The sequence below is a fragment of the Triturus cristatus genome, chromosome 1_2 (assembly GCF_964204655.1).
Source record: "Triturus cristatus chromosome 1_2, aTriCri1.1, whole genome shotgun sequence".
Lineage (NCBI taxonomy): Eukaryota > Metazoa > Chordata > Amphibia > Caudata > Salamandridae > Triturus > Triturus cristatus.
In genome coordinates, this window is record NC_140580.1 from 997239853 (window position 1) to 997260730 (window position 20878).

Below are 20878 nucleotides of genomic sequence, written 5' to 3' on the forward strand. Positions count from 1 at the left end.
GAACCTCAAAGAAAAGTCCTCAGAATCTCCAATCTGCCTTTAGTCCCTTATCTGAAAACATTGGGCATATTTAGAAAACAGCTCAGTTCAGGTACAGAGGCTCTAAAAAACACTGCTTGGTCCCCTAACTATGTGGGTAATTCCCTTGGGTGAGAGAGCAGAGAATACCACCACACCAATAGAGGTCCTCTCATAAGCCTGAGATCCGTTCCTTACTTTGCCACAATATGTTTGTGATAAAATGTGAGAAGGGCCCCTAACACAGTGGCATCTACCTGGGGCCCATCAATTTTTTATCATTCAGAAGGAGCGGGGCAGAAATAGAGAACCCTTCGGGGTATTTTTTCAATGTCTATTTATTTTCCTTGCCTGGGCAGTCCCTAGCCCGCTTAGAGCACTGTAGGAAAAGTTGTGACAGCCTAGTCATCACAGACAATCCAAAGTGTTTAACCCCTTCGATGCTCATGACGGAACGGTTCCGTCATGAGCATCGGTTGAGCTGTGCTCATGACGGAACCGTTCCGTCATGGCCCCGCCCGCGCTAGAACCCTTCAGCACCGCGGGGGAATCCGCGCAGCGCTGAAGGGGTTAAAAGGATGCTTACCTCCTATATCCATGTGTTTACAATGTTACACACTAGACCGTATCGACTTGCAGGCTAGCATGACATTTTATTAATGCATATGTTTTCATAACTCCCTCGCCTTCTAAGGTCCCGCCCATTTCTGCCTGACTGCACCGCCCATTTTCTGGTTCTTCCACTTCACCACCCTGTTGTCCTACCAATCCTCAACAATCTGTTGCTGGCCACTACTACAAACTCTTCCTCCTGGTCACTCCAATAGACCTCCGTATCCCAAAATGTTCAAGATCTAATGGTCTACAAAAGGGCTCTCCAACCTTTCCTAGGAGCTACTTATGTTCAGTGAAAACCATCCAGTAGCTACTATTAGATTTGTAATAATAATGGCCACATCAGACAAGATTACATTAGTAACACCCTATGCAAGATTACCAGCAATGGTCCCCTCAGTGCAGGGTTGCCAGCAGTGATTACTTCATTGCATCATGCAGGGTTGCACAAAGCAATGTAAAAAAGACTTTGTCAATTTGGAATGCCTTCACATGCTAAATACATAGCAGCCATAGCTGCAATGCCTCTGGCACCAAGGTCATATTAGTAATAAATATCCTACAATCTCACATGATTTTTTCACTTAAATATCAGATTTAAATATTTCATTATCTAAATATTTCTGAAAATACACAGATTTTCGTCTCATATGCACACATTTCAGTTTTGTACACATATAATAATTCAGCCAAGCAAAAGCTTCAAATTTAGTAGACTGGAATGAACACAGGAGAGCTACTTACAGGTGGGTGGAGGGCTACCAGTAGCTACTTGCTGGAGAACCCAGGTCTACAAAGAAATATGCCTCCCATCCTAACACTACTTCACCATTTAACCTCAGTGAAGCAGTTCCTGAACTCTGTAGCCCCATCCACAGATACTGCACAGGCTGCTTAGTCCTTTGTATCCTTGCCACATACCTTCTAGCTCAGACCTAAGATTCCAGTCCTGGACAACAACTAGCCAGTGTTGAAGATACTGTCATTTACCATCGGTGTCCCAGCACGTGAAACACTATTTCATTATAATTCAATGATCATGTTCTCCCCTTTGTAAACTTGCCTCCCCAAGGGTAACGTTAGAGGTGTGAAATCCACATAATTTGCTTTTGCGTATCTATGAAACATTTTGGCAAAATTACGCAAAATGCAAATCTGACATTTAACGCTATGGCACGAGGTGCGTCCTCGTTTCAATTTTTTATGGGAGGTTGCATTTGCACTAAAAAATAGTGCACAAAATGCTATTGGGGCGAAGAATAGTTACTTGTGTTCTGGTCGTTTTGGCTGTTTCCACTCCCATTTGGCAGCACACTTCAATATAATTAGGCAAACGTAGCATAGTGGCGAAATTTCAGGAATTAACTGTGATGATAAAGTCTCAAAATTATACAAATTACACTGGTGTACTTTACATTTTACCTAGGGCTAGTAACAATACCTAGAAGAGGCGCTGCTTACTTTTAAATTAACCTTTTAAGGTGTTTTTTTTCATGTGTTGCAGGATAATGATGCTATATCTTTTGCCCTTTGATTTTGAATCTTCTTTGTTCAGTAAAAGACTGTTTCTGAAAATGTCAAACACGTGAATCTATTTCACGTGTATTAGGTCACATCCTTTATAACTTTTCTTATAAAAGGTTTTTACTTACACTTGTTAAGCTGAACTCCTTTTATCTTCTCTTTTACCTCACACTTAAAGCACTGAGCTCCAGGGAGATGATCCGTCAATACCATCTGCTCCACATGAAATAGTAATGCACAGAAATGCTCGTGAGTACCGGGACACAGGGCAGGCCTTGGGCGACACTGCCTCAGAAGCGCAGGTACTCTCCCTCTCAAAGTGCAGATACTCAGTACCAGAGAGTACCTGCCCATTTTAAGCACTGGCCATCAGGATTTATTAAAGCTGGGGCTGACAGGTGTTAAGAGGCCAAAATGGAAGCAGCGGGTGGCGTAGCGATCGCCATATTGGCCTGCTCCCCACTGTGAGGTATGGCGTGCTGAAGGCCCTTGTTAGCAGCAAGGACGTGGCTGATGAATATTTAAGGCCGGAGTTAGCAGGGGCGGCAAAGGCCTCACCTGGCTCTGACGAGGGTATTCGGCTTTGGAATCATGGTCTATGGACTGGCTACTAGGGGAGAGCGAGTCAGGCATCCGCCCCTCTACAAGTGGAGGACATCAGCTGAGACCCACAGCATCAGAGGCAACTGCACCAGGCAGGCCAAGAGTGAGGAGGGGACAGATTGCGGGAGCGTCAGCAAGAGGAGGAGCAGTTGCAGGTACTGGCTAGCAGATAGTGCTGGAGAGGGTGCTGGTCAGCCAAGTAAATAAAACGTCAGACCTGCGTAAAACGGAACTAGCTCTCTCCTTCTGTAACAAGTATAGCCAAAGTCAATACGTCTCTTCTAAGCAAGTGCTATTGGCTTTGTGAATGTCGTTTAGCCAGGTTTTACAGCAACGTGGTAGAGCAGCATGCAGTGGCGTAGCTAGAGCTTGTGGCGCCCGGGGCTATCCCTCAGATTGCCCCCCCCCCCCCCCCGGGGGAAAGGAGGGCATGCACTTCAAAGAGGTCCGAGAGACACGTAGTATCGCCGCTAATAGTTACCTTGATCATGCAAGTTACATGCACATACATGACACAGTCCAAGGCTACACAGTTGAATACACCAGTGACTGGCAGTACAAAAGAGAACACACAGACTGCATGATCTATCTGGGGACTCAGAAAAACCGCATGTGACGTCCATCAGAGAGCTGCGTGAACAATTACCTGGTAATCCCCTCAACGCAATGCAAACATGCGCATACATGACACTGTTCATGTAACCTTCGTCTACAGCTGACATTAAATGACCATACATCATGGTCCCCCCCCATTAAAGCAGTGGGGACCCAAAACCAACTTAACAGTGTCGAAGCCTGTGATTCTTTATCTTTCAAAAAAAGCAAATTAATTATTCACAGGGAGTGACTCACTGTGTGCCCTTAAAACTAAACGCAGCACAAAGGGGTCAGTCAGCTCCACCTTGCCAACACAGACCGGATACAAATCCCACTCTGGTGGCCCAAATGCATCAACCAGGGGTCGCTCCCTGTCATTAATTCCAAGCAGCAGCAACCAACTCCCTGGGAATGAAAAGACATGTGCTCTTGGTACCCAAAACCAGCTTGTAATAGTGCATCTCTCCTTCACAGCAGCCTCAGCACACACATGGTGCACAGCCTGCCTGGGGGCCCAAAGCTATAATACAGGGAGGTGCGACACATTATGATCACAATCCTTAAACACAGTTGTGGGGGCCATGGGAACTTGTTCAACTCTATCCAAGACCCGGGACAAACTGTTCCTGCACTGCGGCACTCCTTGAATATTCAGAAGAAAGAAGACAAATAGGACCAGTAAAACTCACTCTTTTCCAAATCTGTTTCTAAATATTATCACTTTCCATGTAATGTTCCTTTAATGGGAAGAGGAGGTTTCTGAGGTGGGAGTATCAGGCAAGTGATACTACTCAGGCTCCATCTGTTCGAGCCTTCATGGCGGATCCCTCTTCATTACTACCTCCACCTGACCACGGACTCTGCAACGCACTCCCTTACAGGCTCCCTCTGTGCGAGCCTTCAGGGAGAATCCCTCTTCATTACTACCTCCACCTGACCCCGGACTCGGCAACGCTCTCCCTTACAGGCTTGATTATCCACTACTCCTCTCTCCAGTGCACCTTATCTCACAGCTGACCTTGGGCCCCAGCCACATATCAGGCACCATAGGGCTCCACTTTGCTTTTTCCCGGTAAAAACATTAGTAAAATCACCTTCAAACTTAAAACATTAAATATAGCAGTAAATATAATTAGCATGCACTTTAAAGTATGTTCCACAGTAGCCCTTATGACCCGACTGCTAATTAAATAAACAAAAACAGAAAGGCCATGACAGGGCCGGCTTTAGCGCTGATGCGAAAGTCTTTTTTGGCGCCAATCTAATAAACTCTTTCTCCGTAAATACCTTTACTACCACCTTCCAACAGTGCCCCTCATCCCTCCATGGCCCCCCTAGTGACCTCCTCCTCCTCCTCAGATTCCCTCACTGCCTCACGCCACAAGTGACCCTTATCTCTCTGTAGCCTCTCCCCCTCATGACCTCCTCCTCAGACTCCCTCACTACCACCCTCCACCAGTGCTCCTCATCTCACCCTAGCTCCCCCTCCACACCATGACCTCTTCCTCTGATTCCCTCACTGTCACCCAGGGCACAAGTCCTAAAAAAGAGAAGTGGGAGGACGCTGACTTCACAACAGCAAGTGATGTCACGAAAGGTGGCTTGCACCATCAGACTCATTGCCTCCCCTCGCTCACCCCTTAGATGCCATTGCATCAGAGAAGCCAGCGCGTGAGCAGCGTTCTGAATGAGCTCCGATCTCGCCCCAGAGAGGCCGAAGAGTAAATGTGTGGCTCCATTTGCTCCAGTGATCGAGCTCCCGTTAAAATAAGTGAGGGGACGCCGTCCACCCGCCTGGTACCCCGATTCGAGCCCTGCAGTCACCCTCCACCAGTGCCCCTCATCTCTCCACAGCCCCTCCAACTACCTCCTCCTCAGATTCTCTCACTGCCACCCTCCACCAGTGCCCCTCATCGCTCCGTAGCCCCTCTCTCATATGCATTTGTTGTTTAGCGCTACTCATATCAGTGTAGTGTGTCAGCACTTTACACCACGAACACATTATACAGAGACAATGAATCATACAAGTATGTAAATCAGTCTACAGGGAATGTCACATAAGCCAATGAGGATTACAAGGTGTAGGAATCACATGTCATCCATACTGGTGGGCAGTATATTTTCAGAGGGTTTGGTCTGTGGAAACACAACCTTAAGATTTAAAAGAGTATTTATTCCATGGGGGTCAGCTTTACTGATAAAAACGTATGTCTGCCCAAACAAACATACTCATTTTAGCAACATTAGAATGATGAAAGACTGAGGAAGTTCTAACTATATCACAAAACAAAAAAACTATACCATTCATGTTTGTATTGTATGCAGCTCTTTGGTGACAGTTCGTTGGTCACTGTCCTATGTTAGGATTGTAACTTCTGAACTGCAAGTAACAGGGGGATCTCTGTGACAAAGGCAGTAACCCACTGAGCTTCCACACAAAATACAGTTCATCTGCATTTAAAAACTACTAACAGACAAATTATTGCTCTCCAGCGGATCATTAATCACCAGCGTTATTGGGACATTTGTTATTGTCTTATTGTTGTTCTGCATCAGCCATGATAATGATAAAAACTGTTTAAATGAAGCGCACACGAAGTACGTGTCCTGCTGGGCCTGCGCATATTTTTAAAACAAAAATAAATTGAGTCTCACACATTCTCTTACCTACTACTCCATTAGTCAAACTTTGTGTCACAGCCTGATGTGATAAGCAGCGGCGGGGGTCAGGAAAGGTGATTAGGAATAAACAAACTTCTTTTCTCCTGGCTGCATATAAAACGAATTATCCACGCTGCCGCAGCAGACTGCCCCAGTCGACTGCCCCAGTCACATGCCACCTTTCTCCATCCAGGAGAGGCATCATCGTGGTATCCCTCTGCCCTCCGATTCAGGATTCTCACTCACAGCGACAGCCTCCACAATATTAGCCCATGCCTCCGGCATTTCAGGTTTCCTGAAGCCCCTCTTAAGCTCTCTATGGAGATCTGTGTTTTCACTCTCCACTCACTTTACTAATTTCTGCTTCAGTTCATATAAAGTGCCAGTGTATGATTCTCATAATGTACCAAAGACACTATCCTAACCTCTGATTAATTATTTAAACTTTTTAAAAATAATATCAGTGCTTGCTATTGTCCAGTATCCCAGGGCTAAGCGTTTCCGAGGCGCATATGACGTCAGTTGCACTCTCACTGGGGCAGGTTGGTAGAGGTTTATAGCGAGTGTTCGGTCATTTAGCCCTGTGGGTTGGAGCACTGCGCCATGCCGCTTACCAATGATTGAACACATACATTGCATTGCGTGCTTTAAGCATACGATGTGTAACACATGCCATTTTCTGGCACTTAACAACGCTGGACTTTGCCACGCAAGTAAGCGTTTTTATATTCTATTAAATAAGGGAATTAATGGGTGTAAGGTTTTAAGGAAGGGTAAAGGTATGGGATGGTAGGGTTTTTCGGGTTCAGGTAAGGGAACAAGGTCGTCGTTTTTTAGGATTGAGGAATGGGTGAGGGTAGGTGAGGTTATAAGGTTTTTTTAGGGTTCAGGGATCGGTAAGGGTACTGGGAAGTACTTTTTTTTTTAAGATAGTGATAAGTGAGGGCATGGAGTTGTAAAATGTTTTTAGGGTACAGAGAAGGGTAGGGGTACGATGTAGGAAGGGGTTTTTAAGGGTAGTGGGATTGGCCGAGGGGTTTAACTTAATTAGAAAATATCTAGTCATTCAAATTAGGTGGGTAGTAAAGGTCAACACGTTGCATTGCATGCTTTAAGGCGTGCGTGGTACCTGATATTGGTAAGCATACACTCCCTTATAGAGAGGTACGTGCAGAATGCGAGTGACCTGCTTTGACGCAGAGTCTGAACGGAATGACGTCAGTACTCCACGAACATGGCTCCAAGTTTTAGGTTTCTGTCCTTATTGATCCAGTATCCACTGATATCGATGCTGTCTAGGGTTCCGGTGAAGCTGATCCGCCCATTTCTTTTATTGCAGTTCAGCGCTGCTGTCTTGTCCTTCCTTTTCACAGGGCAAACTCAAGGGTATCTGTCGCCTGCAATGCACGAGAGGGGGACATTGCATCAAATGTCAAACTCACGCATTTCTTTTCGTTCTTTCCCATAATCTGTATTGGAGCCATGTAGCCATTTCCACTTTTGGTTTCTAGGCACTATGTGTAGCTGCCACAGTCTGCACTGATACAAAGCGCGTAGTCTACCTACTTTTCTAGGCTTTAGAAACCCCTCAAGTTTCTCTGCCCCTGTCTGGTCGTCGTCGACGTGTGTGAACTGTTTATTATTATTTAGACACTATACTTTGCTTATTCCTTCACTGTGGCCTACATTTTGAGGGATGGGTTTGTCTTGTAGGCCTCTGGGTTTCCAGGCCCGCCACACTTCTGTGCTGCGTCTAAGATGTTTATTTTCTACCTTGTTTTTTTTAGTGTCCTAGTGCAGTAGGCGCTGGGTGGTCTCTATTTACTCCCCTGGTCGTCGTTAGTACTAGATTGTTTTTCTCTTTGTATGATCTCGGTTCTATGCATGCCAAGGCCACCTTCCATTTGTGCTTCATATTGCAGAAAGGTGCACTTAACTGTGTAATTCCCATGCCCCCATGGTGGCTTGGTTTCGAAGCACTATTTGCATCTAAGTTGCCAATATATTAACAACATTTACATTAGTAGGTGCAGGGAAGATGCATTTTCTTGAGTTTCTATATGATGTAAATATCGAGGTGACCCAGTATTTTTCACCATCATCATTCTTTTATTGTTTCTGCCAGAACATATGCCATTATTTGCCAGTTTCAGTTCCGTGCCATGATAATGATAAAAACTGTTTAAATGAAGCGCACACGACGTACGTGTCCTGCTGGGCCTGCGCATATTTTTAAAACAAAAATAAATAGAGTCTCACACATTCTCTTACCTTCTCCTCCATTAGTCAAACTTTGTGTCACAGCCTGATGTGATAAGCAGCGTCGGGGGTCAGGAAAGGTGATTAGGAATAAACAAACTTCTTTTCTCCTGGCTGCATATAAAACGAATTATCCACGCTGCCGCAGCAGACTGCCCCAGGCCACAATTGGGTCCTCACGAGAGTGCGTAGTGGTGAAGCGCGTGACGCGTCACCGCTACGCTCTCATCGCGAGGGCCGGGCAAAAATGTAGCCCAGGGCCGTCATTGGTAGCGCTGGCGCGCGCTCTCCAAGATTGACGGCCCTGGAGCAGGCTGGGATGATCAACGTCATGGTGCGGTGGCAATGATTGCAATGCAGCAGCAGGCGCTGACGCACTGACGCACTCAGCACTACAACCAGGTAGGTGAGGTGCGCACAGTGCGCAGCTCGCTGCTTGCACAGTGCACTCTTTAAAACTGGGCCGCCCGGCCGCGCGCGCCATTGCGGCTGCGGCAGACTTTATAATTTATTTAGTGACACACTGTGTCCCTAAATAAACTATAAAGGCCACCGCAGCCGCAACGGGCCACCAGTGCCGAGCGGCCTCCCTAAATATAGTGCCGCCTGGGGCGTTCCACCCCCACTGCCCCCCCCTAGCTACGCGCCTGGCAGCATGGCTAAAAGTTAGAACAAGCATTTGCAATGCAATAGGTCTCGCATTTGCGAGAGGTTAAGCTATTGGCATTGTTAGGTTAATACTTTATTTGCAGGATTAATTAAAACCATTGAAACAGTTTACTCAATAAAACACAAATACGTACTGGAATCCCTAAAGCACATGTCTCCTATCCCCAATGCCTACCAGCACAAATAAAACCAAGGGCCTTAGTTCAGACCAAGTACAGTCTTTCAAAGGCCTTGAAAGCAAGAAGAAAAGGAGCCCCAAATTCACAAACACCAGCAATAACAGCGCTTCGCAGGGAACACAGAAAGAAAGTATGGGAAATACGACTAAAAAATTCGAGGCTGAGTGGCTGAAAATATTTAATCTTCTCAAAGAAAAGGGAGGCATCCAACTTTGGAGATACATTAAGCAACATAGCCATAGCGGCCAGATCAAGGAAAACGGGGTGGCAGCCTCGGAGTGGGTCAAATACGCAAAGCAACTGTATGCAACACATGAGAACAGGTTTTACATCCAAACACAACAAACTCTCTTAGAAACACAAAAAGGCGTCAAGACTCCTGTCGTCACTAAGGTCGAGATAATCAACCTGATCAAAAAAATGAGAACAGATGGTGCCCCAGGCCCCAACGGAGTCCCTGCAGCAGTGTTTAAATCCTCTCATGGATTCTGGGCAGAACAATTAACATCACTTTTTAGGCATGCACTTGCCACTTCTATCGTTCCTCTGTCGTGGAAAGGCTCAATACTTTTTCCCATTAATAAAAAAGGGGACCGCACGAAACCTGAAAACTACCGGCTCGTCGCCCTATTAGACATAGAAGCGAAGGCATATGCCAGAATTCTGTTGAAAGAACTAGAAACCTGGGCAAAGGATAATAACATCCTCCCCTTCTTCCAATCCAGTTTCAGGCCCCAAAGTTCTACCATAGATAACATCTTAGCACTGGGACATCTGTCACTCTGTGCGACCCAGCCATCACAATTACTCCTGTTTTGTTGACTACAGTGCAGCATTCGCCCGAGTTGACCGCGGGAAGCTGTGGGAAAAACTGGACTCCTGGGGTGTTCCTCAAAAGCTGTTAAGGGCAATAATCGCCCTTCATGAGGGGACCTGGGTTTGTATCAAAACCAGTCAATCGTCTGCAACAACTAAGGTTCCAACTAATAACGGTCTTAAACAAGGATGCGTTCTCGCCCCTCTACTTTTTAATCTCTACACAGCCGACCTGGGCAAAGCCCTGGAGGGGGCAAATCTATTAACACCGAGGCTGGGGCATGAGCGACTTCAAATTCTCCAATACGCTGACGACATAGTCATAATGGATCACACTAGGACAGGCCTACAGAAAGCCTTAGAAGCTCTGTATAGGTTTAACCAAAAGAACAATCTCTTGGTGAACCAAGAGAAGACCAGGATAATCATCTTTGGGAAGTACCACCGAAAGAAGACAGCACAATGGCGCCTAGGTGACCTGCAAATCAGGACATGCAGAAGTTATAACTATTTGGGTCTCAGGTTATCGGACGGGGCCAAACCCACAGCCCATCTGAAACATCTAAGGAGTAAGGGGGCCGGTATCATACACAGCTGGAGAAATCTCAATCGATGTCTACAGAGTCCGACTGCCGAACCCATCTCGAAAGTTTTAAAAGCAAAATCAGTCCCCTCTCTTAACTACGGCCACCTAGCCTTCCCCGAAGCCTTCACTAAGTTCCTCATAAACCACCAAATGTCTGCCTATAAGAAGGTGTTAGAACTTCCACGACAGGCCAGGAAAGCAAGAGTAAGGTTGGAGCTGGGTCTCACCCGTCCGGACATCAGCTGCTTAGGGTATGTTCTAAAATACTATATTAGCACCTTGCGTGCTCCAGTAACCTCGCTGAAAATGCAAATTAAAACAATCTTTGAAGAAGGAGGATCTCCATGGCAGGGTCAGCTGGCAGTAGCCATAGAATCGCCAGAAATAGATGCTCAAAATTTGCACAATTTAAATTTTCCTGTAACCGCATGGAAAAGAACAGTGAATACACAGGTTAAGAAAATATCCTACGAAAGAGATTTGGAAAGTTTACACCATCAACCCAATCTCTCAGCACTGAACACTTCCTATACAGTGGGCAAACCACAGCCTTACTTTGAGCAAGCACTGACAGTCTCGGCCCGGAAATAAATCGCCTATATGAGACTTCTTGCACTGCCTATCATGGATTTTAACCAAGCCTGGGCCCGGAAGGATAATTCAGCTGCATGTCAACTTTGTAGTTACCATCGTGAATCCTGGCTCCATCTGCTGTGCTGCTGCCCAAAGCTAGCTAGCGAGCGGCACCGACTGGTTCTTCCCATTTGCAGGTCTCACGTTCTTGTACGATGCAGAGAAGCCTCAGACCTGTGTTTCTCTGCTAAAACATCTCAAACAGTTGCGCGGTTAGGGAAATTTACAGAATCAATCCGGGCAGCACTGTCACAGAAAATTGAGTCACAAAAAAGAAACCAGCTGGCTATCAAGAAAGAGAGACTTTGACAATGCTCCCCAATACGTTTTATGCACTTGCACTTTATTGCCAGTTTGGATAAGCTGTTTTTAATGTTTTAACTCTCTTATAGTTTGCAGCAAGTTGTGCTGGGTTTCTTTTTTTGAAAAAACTTTTTATCAACAGTAAATCCGCAGCAGTTACAGCAGTCGTGACCATAAAGCAGTCTGTAATTATACAGGGTACATATAAGGGCACTAGACAAGATCAACTTCACCTCAAGGGTAGTTTCGCTCAGAGACCAACCCAACATATAGCGCCATACTGACCACCCGCCGGCCCGCCCAAGTCTCGGGGGTTACAATCCACAGCATATGTGATTAGGTGTCGCCCAGGGCTCCGGTCATTCCCTCTGTGTCCAAGGTGTCCAATAGAGCCTGTCTCTCTCGCCGTAGCTCTACCGTGGGAGATATACAAATGTCCCCCCGATATTTATTCCACCGCCCCCATTTATGGTCCCACTTTTTGGGGCACCCTCTTCCTTTATAGACCGTCTTCTCCGCCACCATCAAGAAATCCATGTCCTTGGCCCAGGCTTTCAGGGACGGCAAAGCGGCCACCCCCCATTTCTGGGCAATGTTTCTTTTGGCTAGGGCCCAACCCAACGCCGCCCACTCCTGCTCCGCTGGGGTAAGGTCCGTGTCCTCCCACACGTTAAGGAGACACAGCTGAGGGGAGGGGACCACCGACTTCCCGGTGGCCCGTGACAACTGGCGGGCGACTTCCATCCAATAGTGTTGTATGGGGGGCAGGCCCATAAGATATGTGTGAACGTGCCTACGTGAGAACAGTTACGGATGCATAGCTCGTTAGGACGCCGACCTAGTTTACACAAGAGGACCGCATCAAAATAGACACGGTGCAGAACCTTGAGCTGGACCAGGCGGAGCCGCATCAATATCGCAACCTCCCGAGGGGAGGCCAGTGCTTCTCGCCAGACCTCGTCAGACATCTCGCCCACGTCCGATTCCCACCTAGCCCTTAGTTTCTGCAGCGGGTCATCTCGGTTGTTGACCAGCTTCTTGTATGTTAGGGAAATTGCCTTGCGGTCCATGGGGTCGAGCAACAATCTGTCTTCCAGGGGTGAGTAAGCCGGAAGGGGAGTCTCAGCGGACAGTGCACCGTCGATTGCATGGCTTATTTGTAGGTACCGGAACTGCTCTGAGGAGGCAAGTTGGTATTTAAGCTGCAGTTCAGTAAACGTCGCCCTCCTGCCTTTAACCCACATGTCCCCCACTGTAGAGATGCCAATGAGGTCCCACTTATCGAACCCCGCATAGGCGCTCAACCGCCCCAGACAGTCCGGTTCCCATAACGGAGTGGCTTTAGTCAACCGCCCAGACCACCCCATTCGCTTCTGGAGAAGATGCCATATCTCCACCGTTCTGGCCGTGGGACCTGTAAGATCTAGTTTCTTCGGATCAGAGTATAATGCCCTGTTATAGCCACCCTTCCCCATGAGCCAGCGGTCGGTACGGAAGCCAGGGTCATCATGCGCCCCGAACGCCCACTGGTTGATCGCGATCAGTTGAGTGGCCTGATAATAGAGGCGTAGGTCCGGCAGGCCAATCCCGCCATCGTACCAGCCCATTGTTAGTTTCTGCATTGCTATGCGTGGCGTTCCGGTATCCCACAGCAATCCCCGCAGTGCTGCATCGATTTTTAGGAAATAAGTTTCCGGGCCCGGGATAGGGGTATTCTGGAGGGCATAGAGGAAACGGAGGAGCGCTAACATTTTGAAGAGGGCTGCCCGGCCCAGGAGTGTAAGGGGCAGTGTTTTCCAGTGGACCACATCAGATTTGAACCTCTGTAAAGGGCCCTCTAGGTTTCGCTCGTAGAATAGTGTGGTGTCTAATGTTATGAAAACCCCTAGATATTGGAAGCCCTGTAGTGCCACTGGTATAGTATACCCCCTGGGGCTAAGCGGCGGATCACCTCGGAGTGGGTACATCTGGGATTTAGACCAGTTGATCTGGTATCCCGAGTGGGCCCCAAATATATGAAAGATATGCAGTACCCTACGAAGCGACCGCGCGGGGGAGGCCAGGTACAGCAGGACATCGTCTGCGTACAGCGAAATGCGATCTTCATGATCAGCCGTCCATTTGAGGCCTCGAATTTCAGGGTCCGTTCGGATCCAGACCGCTAGGGACTCCAATGCCAGGGCAAACAGGAGCGGTGACAGGGGGCAGCCCTGCCGAGTGCCGCGACCCAGGGGGAAGGAGGTCGAGCGGTGGTTATTGACCGATACACAGGCCATCGGCATGGTGTATAGTAGTCGGATCCATCTCACCAATCGAGGACCCAGCCCCACCCGGGCCAAAACCGCAAAGAGGTACTCCCACGCCACAGTGTCAAACGCCATCTTGGCATCCAGCGCTAGCAGCAGCGCATCTTCTTGGATTGTCGCGGCTCGACCCAGGGCACCATGGACTCGACGCAGATTGCGGGCAGTGTTGCCGCCCGGCATGAAACCCGACTGGTCAGGGTGGATCAAGGTGGCGAGGTACGGAAGCAGTCGGGTGGCCAGTACCTTAGCCAGAATTTTGGCTTCCACTGTTATCAGGGAAATGGGCCTATACGACGCACATTCGTCCGCTGGTTTGCCGGGTTTGCGGATTACCACTATCGTGGCCATGCGGATTTCAGCCGGAAGAGTGCCGGTCTCATAGCACTCCTTGTATAGATTCAGTAGATGAGGTGCCACCATCAGCGACATACTTTTCATGAGTTCAATCGGGATTCCATTGGGACCCATGGCCTTCCCAGAGCGTGTATCCCGGATAGCTGTCTGAATTTCCTCTAACGAGATGTCCGACTCCAGCGTCTCCCGGTCTTGCTGGGAGAGACAGTGTACCTCAATGGTTGCGAGGAGGTCTGTTGCCCAACTGGCCTGCGAGTCCTGCGGCGGGGTGTAGATTTGTTCATAGTACGCGGCAAATGCCTCGGCTATACTTTGAGGGTCCGTGATCACCTTTGCGTCCGGCCCTCTGATCGCCCCCACCCATCGCTCCGCCATTTCCTTCCGCTCCAGCCATGCCAGCAATTTACCCGTGCGTTCCCCCAGCTCATAAATTCTGTGTTGGGTGGCTAGGGACCGGCAACTAGCCTCTTCATAGAGCAGTTGTTTATAATCTCGTCGTTTCACTTCGAGTAAGTGTGGGGTGTCGTGGGCCGGGGTGTGTGCGCTTCCCTGTTCGAGCTGAAGTATCTCTGCCTCAAGCTCGGTAACCCGCCGTCGTCGTTCATGTTTGTGTCCCACCATCAATGACAGCGCTCTCCCTTTAATAACTGCCCCGTAGGCCCCCCATAGTGTCACAGCCGAAGCCACCGACCCCTCGTTTTCCCTAAAATAGCAATTAGTGTCGTGTCGCAGGGAGTCCCTAATGTGCGGGATTTTCAGCAACCATGGCTGAATCTGGATGGGGCCCGGTTGACGATCCAGGCTGGCTCCAAAAGAGGCTATGACCGGGGAGTGATCGGAAATCCCTCTTGCCAAGCCCGAGGAGTCAGTGAAATTGTGAATATCTTGCGCGAGCGTGAACAGGTAGTCCAACCGTGAGTGACTTCCGTGCACTCCGGAGTAAAAAGTGTAAAGCGTATCTCGGGGGTACGACCACCTCCAAACGTCCACCAACCCGAAGGCCTCCGCGAACGTACTCAGTTGCGAGCACCGCCGCTCGCCAGCCCGGAGTGGGGTACGGTCAACCGCATCGTCCATTGTTAGGTTGAAGTCGCCGCCCATAATTACAGCACCCTCTGGCAGGGTCAGCAGAATCTGTCCAACGTCCACCAGGGTCTGGCGCTGCAGACCCGGCGGTGCATAAACCGAGATTAAGTTAACGGCCCTCCCTTCCCAGCTTCCCGAACAGATAACATATCTACCCAGTGGCTCAGTGTAAGTTGTTTGTATCACATAAGGGCAGCCCTTTCTCAGGAGGATTCCCACCCCTCTGGAACCCGAGGTAAAGCCCGAGTGGGCAACCATGCGGTATCCTTTCCGGTCTAAGGCATGACAGGCGTTACCTATAAGGTGCGTCTCTTGGAGCAACACTACGTCAATACGGTGGCAGTGTATGTAGTGCTGCACTATGCTCCGCTTAATTTTATCGCCCAGTCCGTTAACATTCCAGGTCATCAGGCTAAGTCTCTGAGCCATTGCTGGTTGACCTCAATAGCATCATGCCTGTGCGGCCGAAGTGATCCCCGTGTATGGATACCGTAGCATTCACCCCCAGTGACGACCCCCGCTGTCCCCCGCCCGCTCCGAGCGTGTCTGAGAGGAGACATGACATCAATCGATGATCAGTCAGTGCCCTAGTCTGGCCAAAGGTGTCGTGCATAACTACTGCAGAAGAACAGTGCCAAACATCCCCCCCATGAAATGCAAACCCACAACATACCCATCCCTCCCTGCTACCCTGCCGAACGAGGCTAGAACCCCCCACCCCCCCAACTTGCAGAGTGCCTGTCGCCCCCCCAGAAACATTTAGAGGAAACGTGTGCTGCCCCACTCCCATCATGGCGGCCTACCTCTCACAAAGCCCCTTCCCGTGTCCCCAAACCCTACTCACGCTAGGCCAAAGAGGAGTCCCTGGGAGTTTACCCGGCGAGCCCGGGCCCCCCTCCACCCAGTAGTCCAGAGGTGCATCGGGAGGAGCGGCTCACATCCCTCGGGTGTCGACCATGAAGGGCCTGTTGGCAGTCAAATCAAGGGAGCAGCTCAATTCCCACCGTAGTATTACCGGCATAAGGCCGCCCGCTGCCCCAAAGATAGCACTCTGCCCCCTGAACAGCCAGTGTGGGAGCTCCAAGCTGTCCTGCACGATCCCAGTCCAGCTTACCAGCGACCAAAGTCAATGCTCCTCCACCGGGCCCAAGGCTCCAGAATCAGAGCGTGAAGGGGAGCACCTCTGCTGGCGCCAGTTCGCAGCTGCATCTGCTGCCGAGGGTGTCTTCTTCCTCCGACTGTCCACGGTGCGCCACCCCTCCAGCCAGTCCCATGCATCCTCCGGGCGCAGGAAGAACCATGATTTGCCCTCCGCCTCCACCCGAAGCTTGGCCGGGAACAACATTGCGTATTTGACCTCGTTCTCTCGGAGTGCCTTCTTTACGTCCAGGAAGCTCCGTCGTTGTTTCTGGACTCGCAAGGTGAAGTCTGGAAAGAACGTGATGGTGCTATTCTCCACGACGACCGGCGGTGCCGCCCTCGCCGTTTGAAGGATTACATCTCGGTCCCGGAAGTTAAATACTCTGGCCAAGATAGGCCTGGGAGGGGCCCCGGGTCGCGGGCGACCCCCCGGCACCCGATGGGCCCTCTCAATAGTAAAACACTTGGAGAGACCTCTAGGCTGCAGGCGAGTGAGGATCAAGTCTTCAACAAAGAGGTCTACTGCCTGCCCCTCCGCCCGTTCCGGAACACCAATAACGCGCACGTTGTTCCGTCGCATTCTACCTTCGTAGTCATGTGGAAATATGGATTTTTCTGGTCAGTTATGTCCCCTATCTTGGACCCTAACGGTTCTATGTGCATGTTACAAGTACATGTATGTTCCCTCCAGTTCCAGTTATGAAGACGCAAACACATGTGCGTCCACCGTTAACATGTCCTCTTTCAGATCCGCCATGAATAGGCCGGATATTCCATTCCTAAGTACCAAAGGCCACCGCCTTTATATGGTCCACTTATGCCATTTTACAGTTCAGACGAGTAGGCCCTGATTCTGTCATCAAGCTTTTCTTGCTTTCTGCCTCTGAAGCTCCAGCCTGAGCCTGCATCTGTGACCATGAACTTTGTCTCATTCCCTGTGCGGCTCACGAAGCCTGACATCAGCCTGTTGGCTGCCAAGAAACTGTATTTCACCTTCGAAATTATCTGCTCCGTTCCCTGCCCAATGCATTCCTGTCTAGTAGTTTAAGTAAACATTCTTCCAGCTACCGAGCAAAGGCCCGGCTTCTCTGTCTTCATGCAAGTAATTCATAGCCCTGTTACTATGGAAGATTCCTGCCCTCGCACCTAGTGTAGACACTTAGACGCTTGTATACGCACTAACAGTCAGTATAGTCAGTATAGAATAAGATTCTACTCTCAGAGACCTCCCTTCTGGATAACATAGTTCTTTAAACATAGGATGTTAGATATGATTTGGGATTAGGTTGACTTGACCCTCCAGACTTCTGTCGCCACATGTAGAGCTAAATGTCAAGTCCCCTTCACCCCCTAGTTGCACGTCAATCACACGTCATACTGCTGCGCGCGCATCTCTGCCAAGTATTTCTGCTGACATTGCGAAATTATTTCATAGGTCCACCCATATGTGACATCACAACCAATGACGTTTCCTTGTTACTCCCAATTACGCCTCTTTCAGCTACGCATGTGAAATGTTATCTTTGCTATCAATTGTTACGCCTCTTGCATTTACTTCACTGTAATGCCTATTGTATAAAAGTGAATAATTATCAATAATGTATGTACTTCACTTCCTGAACCTCCGTGGTGATGGAACTTGGAGGCCACGATTTCGAAATCGTCCATTAGAATAAAACCCATTCCGAACCTCTAATACTACGGATTCTGCCTCTTATTTACTGAGCTATTTTTATTATGTTCTGTATCAAATTAAGTCCCGGTAATTAAATTATTTACCACATAAATGGCGCCCGAACAGGGACACTTTCTCATCTCACGCGCCGGCGGTGCGTTGCAGGCCCGGTCTCCTGCCACAGCTGGACGGACAACAACGCGTACCAGCAGGATTTCCTGTATCTCCCTCCGGTCAAGCGGGGGCGACTGAGGCTGCGATCAACACCCAGACGAGGCGGTGAGAAGTGCGAAGTATCCCGACCAGAGCCTAGCTGAGAGAGCAAGATCCGAGGTATACAGAGGCCCACCAAGTTTCCGATGTCCTGACGTGTCCGAAGTTTTCGAGTCGAGTCGAGTCCAGTCCGGTCCAGTTCAGTTCAGTTCCGTTCCGAGGCCTTCCGTTCCGAGCTACCCGGTGAGTACCATTACTGGGGAGGCGTTCTGGCGTGCACATAAGTCGTGCCGGTCCAGACGGGTTTGGGTACACAAATCCGGTCTGCACTGTTTTAGCAGTGTATCTGTACTGTTTAGCAGTATATCTAGTATATCAAGTATATAAATTCAGAATAATTCAGTTAATGCCGAGTATTATGTTTAGTGATTAAGTTTCCTTACATCGTATCATCATTGTTTGCTCATTTAAATGTTAAGTGTAAAATGTGTTAATACGTTCTGCATATTGTGGTATGAATGACTGTTCATTATCGTGTTTATTGTATTAAGTTTGTTCAAAATCAAGTATCAGATCAGTTCTCAATATGCCGCTCTTTTCGAAATTAAGACAGATCACAACTAGAAAAGGGGTACTCGAAGAGGCTGTTCCTATTCCTCCTAGGGACACTCCAGGGTACTTCATGTATCATAAACACGGCCTAGACGCTATATTATTTCTTGATTTATGGGTAGACTACACTAAGGAATTACCAGAAAGTCAGAGGTGGCCCGCAGCTGGGACCTGGGATGCAGAGTGCATCGTAAAAGTAGAGGAAGAGTTATGGAAAAAGAAAGCCAGACAGTCACAGAAAGACGCCATTGAATTATGGCGTAAAGAATCGTATAGACGTACAGAAAAAGCACGTAGACAGGAAGAGAAGAGTAAAGAGAATTCAAATGAAGTCCGAGAAAATCTATTAATTGAAGAAGGTACACGAGTAAAATCAGAACAAGTAGACAGACAAAGACATGCCCTTATGAAGGGTATGTATCCCCTTCTGGCCGAAGGATTACCTAAGGCTACTGCGGGGATACCAAAAGACTTGCCACCCCCATTATTTCCAATAAAGGTACATCCCAAAGGGCATCCTAGAACCGCAGAAGATGTTTTTCTTTCCTCATATTTAGATGACGCAGCTCCCGAGTATGCTAACCCCGCCCCACATAGACCGTCGGCCGGGGAGGTTCAACGCCAAGATCCTGTATCTGTATCTTTACAACAACAAATCCTGACACAAGTTCCAGCAAGCACGTCCGTTTCCACATCTGCTCCTACAGCTACTTCTATAGCTGTGTCCACACCTATAGTTGCTGTATCGCGTTCAACGAATCCTTTCACGCCCGATACCCCAGACGGGGCTACCGGAGGTGCTACTAATATTTTTTCTACGCCACCCAGAATAAATAAACTTACTTTTCAGGAGTCAGCACATCCACGTACCCCCAAACTCATAAATGCACGCACGCTTAAGGAACTTCTTATAGATTGTAGATATGACCCTGTGCCCGGCAAAGAGGACGAAATGATCCTGGCATCATTACGTATCAGACGAGCCGCGGTGTATTTAGGGAAGTTACCAGGAATGACTATGCATCTAGATAATATATATCATTTTGTCCAAACAGGGCGAGATTCTGAATGTATTAACAGAGCTATGGAATACCAGAAAGTGGAAATACAGGGGGAACTGTTACGTTTCCTCATAAATTGTGTGATCAGAAATCAAGACCGACCGGGGGTAGACCCGGAAGCAATGCAAATTCTTACCAGATGGAGCCAGAATATATCAGAAGGGAGACATGATAAGCAAAACTGTATAATAGCCATGTGCCGAAAGATCCGTAACGAAATAGAACGCATACACGAAGAGAGATTAGCGGTAGACCAGTTCGAACAAAGCGAGGAGGAAGGATCAGGACTGCCCACAGGACAGTCAGAAACCATAGCCTATGTAGGTAGAGGAAGATCTTGTAATAGTACTAGATATTTTACTGACCCGATACGTCCGATATGCCCAGATAATAACAGGAATTTCCAAACACCTATAATAAATATAAAGTCCCCCGAGCATTCGTTCCAAGCCACTGACAAATTACTCCGAGAACGAAGGGGTTATCATTTTCTCGATTCTATGGATGAACAAGAATTAGCCAGGTCAGCCGTTCATTGGGTTGACAGTCCCGGAAAGTATGATGATGATACAGTAGCACACACATTTTTGAATCTCACCCCAGATGAACAGCGTTTAGCTGGGATTTATATGATTCAACAACTTCTTATACTATATAAAAGCCAACATTCAGATCCTGGTCCCTTACCTGATATATTGACTGAATTACTCACGAATAGATGGAAAGGTTCAGGTACTAAGTTAATTAAGGAAATACTAGAATCCAGAAAGCAGTACATTCTTTTTGTATATCCAGAACATGATTCACTGGCCATCAAGGAAAGACCGATGTATTACATGGACAGACAGAATCCCTTACGAGAAGTGCACCCAATAAAGGGCGAGGACAATCAGTTTAAACGTGTATATGTATATACGCCCATATCAAAAATAGAATTGTTGGAAATGAAGAAAGTGGTACCCAGTCAT